The sequence below is a fragment of the Chiloscyllium plagiosum genome, chromosome 18 (genome assembly GCF_004010195.1).
Source record: "Chiloscyllium plagiosum isolate BGI_BamShark_2017 chromosome 18, ASM401019v2, whole genome shotgun sequence".
NCBI classification, from domain to species: Eukaryota; Metazoa; Chordata; class Chondrichthyes; order Orectolobiformes; family Hemiscylliidae; genus Chiloscyllium; species Chiloscyllium plagiosum.
In genome coordinates this window covers 60,735,935-60,741,241 of record NC_057727.1, presented here as the reverse complement: position 1 = coordinate 60,741,241, position 5,307 = coordinate 60,735,935, and positions in this window count along the sequence as shown.

Here is a 5,307-nt window from a genome sequence, read left to right as displayed (position 1 = left end):
CTTGAGGAATTGAAGAAAAAGGGGAGTGGGCGAGCAAGATTAGTGATTAATTAATTGAATGGCAGTACAGGCTCTAAAACAGAAATTGACGGTAATGGGCAGTGTTCTTCACAACTGGCAGTGTTGTCCTCATCCCACTGTTTGGCTGATGGTCTGGCTATAGGAATGACCACATCCTCAGTGTAACAGCCACCTCAGGCATTTCCCTGTCAGAGTCTGGGGGCAGGGCGGTGGGGGAGAGAGGAGCAGGTTTCTCTCTATGACTGCTCATGTAGGGATGGCCTACTACTAAACGCATTCTTTCTGCCACCCATGTGCCACGTGTCTGTCATGCTGCAAGCCCAAGAGGAATGGTTATTGTACCATGCATTCATAAAAGGAGGGTTACCACTGAGGGACCTTTCAACTCCTCTGAGCTCCTGCTCAAAATCTTGTGATGATCTCCTTCAAGGAGCTAAAAATACTTCCAAACTCTTCCTGTGACAGTGAATGCAGGATTTGCACTCCCTCTACACTTGCCAACAATGGTCCAAGGCACTTCACTGTCAAGTTCCAAAATGAAAACCATTGGCTCGGTTGTTAGATGTCCTTTCTGTAGCATAACACTGGAAGCAATTAAGGAAACATCAAAAAGATGTTTTGATGAAGTAGGCCATTCTGCCCTTCATGTCTGTTCCACCATTCAACATGATCATTGCTGATCCTCCCTCTCAATGCCTATATTCCTATCTACTTCTATTCCATCCAAATCCAAACATTTACCAATCGCTTTCCTGAATACAAACACAGAAATTGTTGGAAAAGCTCAGCAGGTCTGGCAGCATCTGTGGCGAGAAATCAGTTAACATTTTGTGTCGAGTGACCCTTCCTCTGAACAGTTCTGAAGAAGGGTCACTCAATTCGAAATGTTAACTCTGATTTCTCTCCACAGATGCTGCCAGACCTGCTGAGCTTTCCTAGTAATTTCTGTTTTTGTTTTTGATTTACAGCATCTACAGTTCTTTTGCCTTTCTTGAATATACTCAGTGATCTAGCCAGAACTTTCTGTGATAAGAGAATTCCACAGGTCCACCAGCTTCTGAGTGAAGGAAGTTTTCCTCAGTTCCATCTTAAATGGTACACCCTGTAAGTTGAGACTGTGCCTCCTGGTTCAATGCTTCCCACCAGGGGAAACAACTGTCTTGGCCTTTAGTTTGTCCAGCCCTCTTAGGATCTAATACATTACAATTAGATCCTCTCTCATCTTTTCCTCAGTAGTGAGTAAAAGTCGCCCAATTGAACCAATGTCCCCTCATAGGACAGTTGTTCCAGAAGGAACAGAATTAATCTGCATTTAGAGAGGCAAGGACTAATCATGGTTAGTCACGTTTGTTCAGTGGAGGTGATGTCTGACCAACTTGATTGAATTTCCTTGGGTTCCATGCCCTCTAACCTTGCTACTAGTTTCCCATGTGGCACCTTATCAAAAGCCTTGCTGACGTATATTAAAAGCATTTTTCCTATTAGTCAAGGCATAAAGTTTAAGAGCAAGGAAGTGATGCTGGAATTGTATAAAACGTTAGTTATGGCACAGCTAGAGTTTTATGTGTAGTCCTGGAGTTCACAATATAGGAGCACTGGAGAGGGCGCAGGGGAGATTTAGTAGGATGTTGCCCGGACTGAAGCATTTCAATTATGAAGAGAGATTGGATAGACTAGGGTTGTTTTCCTCACAGCAGATGAGATTGAGAAGGAACATGATTGAGATGTATAAAATTCTGAGTAACATAGACACAATCGACAGGAAAAAACCTTTCCCCTGAATGGAGGGATCAATGACCAGGGGTATAAATCTAAGGTAAGGGGCAGGAGGCTTAGAGGAAATGTGAGGAAAAATGTTTTCACTCAGAGGGTGGTGGGAATCTGGAATTCATTGCCTGTGAGAGTGGCAGAGGTAGAAATCCTCGTAACGTTAAGGAAATATTTAGATGAGCACTTGTGATGACAAGGCATACAAGACTATAGGGCAAACGCTAAAAAAAATGGGATTAGAATAGATGGTGAGTTTTGATCAGCGTGGACACAATAGACCGAAGGTCCATTTCTATGATGTGGGTCTCTGTGACTCTAAGGTGTTAATGGGAAGACCAAATTGGAGGCTTGTGTCATTGATGCAGTTTACCATGATTTTCTGGCGCACGCATGGGAGCCCAGTACCCGCAGAGCTATGGAGATGAATTTTGAGCTATGTGCTTTCTCTTGTAATGTATGAACAAAAAGAGATATGAAAGATGCTGGTCCCTTTAGCTGAGTCCTTACCCTCTCCCTTGAATGTATCACAATTTGTGCACTTACTATTCAATTGTAACTGCACAATCCCCAGGAAAGATGGAAGGAAAAACAGGCAAAATCCAGGCTAGGTGGAACATAAAATAAAATTCTGGAAACTTACTCCTTCTCAACCTTCAAGGGATCAAAACAATTCCAGGGGATCACAGTGACCTGATTAATATCATAAAGTGCCTGAGGCTTGTACAATGTGACCTCCATTCAAGCCAGAAGCAAATCTTTGCAAGGAATGTACCCGCATCATGAGCCAACAGTCTGTTTTGCTTGTTCACTGTTCTCAGAGGGAAGAGGAATTGCCAAATATCCAGCGTAGATCTAACAAATAATCAAGAACCCCAGGACCCCCTGAAGTAGTTAGTGGAAGCAGACTGTGTATGCTGAGACAGTACCTTCACCACCTCAGAAACCCGGATCACACAAATCTTTGTTTCTCTAAGTGGGCGGCACGGTGGCACAGTGGTTAGCACTGCTGCCTCGCAGCGCCAGAGACCCGGGTTCAATTCCCGACTCAGGCGACTGACTGTGTGGAGTTTGCACGTTCTCCCCGTGTCTGCGTGGGTTTCCTCCGGGTGCTCCGGTTTCCTCCCACAGTCCAAAGATGTGCAGGTCAGGTGAATTGGCCATGCTAAATTGCCCGTAGTGATAGGTATAGTGGTAAATGTAGGGGTATGGGTGGGTTGCGCTTCGGTGGGTCGGTGTGGACTTGTTGGGCTGAAGGGCCTGTTTCCATACTGTAATGTAATGTAATGTAATCTAAAGTTTAGAGACCTGGCATTTTGAGCCAATCTTGTCAAGTCAGACAATGTCTCAGTAAAGTCCAAAGCTCCATGTGGGAAAGGGACAGCACTGCAGGGTCAGGTTAAAAACTGTCCTGAGAGCACAATATTTCCAAACTGTGCTCAGAACTAAATGGACAGAAGTAGAGTGTGCAGACCTGGCCAAAAGCAACTGATTAATAATCCTCATGGAACCTTGTTTGTTGCTTTCAGTCAGATATTGGGTGGAGTTTCACCCAAACACTCCATCTGAAATGTTTTCATTCGCAGGTTGGTGGGTCCACATTGCTGGGAGAAGATGGGAACCCAACCAGGTCTCAGTCTGAGCCAATTGGGAGTTTAGACAAGGGAATATTCTGAGCGGAAGCTCAGAAGGTGATGGCGTTAGCTGATCCACTGGCAGAGTCCAAAGGATCAAAGTGTAGGGCAGAGAGAAGAATAATTGGGAATTTGTTTCCAAATAAGGGATAGAGGGATGCAGTGGGAAACTATAGGAGGAAGTCTCGACTAGGTTAGTGGCAGGAGAGTAAGAAATGCGACACGTGCTGTAGGGGTGTGGCTTGTGAACGTCGAGTGCTGAGAGGGTTAGGTTAGTTAGGGGTTAAAGCTTTAGCTATCTAATTAAGAACAAGGAAGGCTAGTACAGAGAAATGAATAATGAACAAGACATTCAGATTGTCAAGGCTAGTGGCAGAGGTGACACATTATCAGAGGCTTTGAGTTAAAGAAATGACAATGCCTATGAAGGACTGTGGGAGAACAACAAGAATGTGAGATACATGGACACTACAGTGTAGGAATTCTAATATACATGTTGTAATCTGGATAGAGCTCAAAGGTGTCCTGTAGCCTGCCAGAGTGAGCTCCACACTTCACAGTGCTAAGTCTTCCATGAAATAAATAATTGCTGTCTGTTTCCTTGAAAATGTGTCATTAATTTGTTGGGTTGACCCCAAAAGAAGAAAAGAGATGTGAGGAAGGGAAGGGAAAAGGGAGAGAAGTGGGAACAGCGGTCATGCGTCCGATGCCAGAGTGGCAACTAAAACAGGAATGGACATGGGGAATCTCAGCATGCTGTATGATAGCATGGGAAGTATAGGCTGAGCTACACGCAGAGAAGATACAGCACAAAGGAGAAACTGGATTTAAGGGAGAGTTGAGACAGAAGAGGAACAATTTGAGGGGCAGAGCACAGTGCTAGACATTTTCAATAAGTGAAATGTTTGCTGTTGTTAGATTGAAACAATTGTAGTTGCTGCCTAGACATCCACTTCAGCTGAGAGACTGACCAGTTTCTGAGATGGCTCCCCTTAGAATCACTGCTGAGAAATTGAAAATATTATATAACCAGTCTCCATTCTCCAACCTGTAAATCGAGAATTACTTCTGTGAAGCAGGTTCAACAATTTCCTAACAATTTAAAAACTTGAGGAAGTTGTATGGTTGAGAATAAGCTAATTCCCTGCCTCCTGCCCTTGGACTAGTAGGACTTCAGTCTGTTGAAGATATTGTCCTGCCTACATAAGGACATTTTTTAAATTGACTGGAGCTGTCAGTACCGACTCCACTAGTGATCTTTTCATGTCAATGCAAGAGTGGTAGTGAATGTAATTAATTGACCCTGTCATGCCATCTGAAGGATGGATAGGGTCTAACAACTCTTACCTGTAATCAGCCTGCTCTCTCGTGCTGAGAGATTGTAGGCACTCATTTCAACAGATGTACAGACTCCGGATCAATTCCTAATACTGTGGAAGGTAAAAGATCCAGCAAGAATATTCAATAGGGGATGATGAATGGAAAGCACAGACATTATAGGTCAGTTAAGGCACCAGGGAGTCTATCAAGGTTGGATGGTATTTGCGCCCACACCTCCCCCCTCACAAGGCAGATGGGTTGAGGGCAAAAATTAAAACACAGGAGATGTCATTGCTCTCACTGGGATATGGTTAAGAGAGGGGCAGGATTGATAGCTCACTATTCCAGGATAAAACGTCTTCAGGTGAGACAGGGGAAGAAGTAAGAGAAAGAGGTGTGCATGCTGGAATGGATAGAGATATAGGAAGCTGATATGCTGAAAATTTTGTCAAACATTAAGATTGACAAGTCGCCAGGCCCGGACCAGATTTGTCCTCGGCTGCTTTGGGAAACGAGAAATGCAATTGCTTCGCCACTTGCGAAGATCTTGCATCCTCGCTCTCCA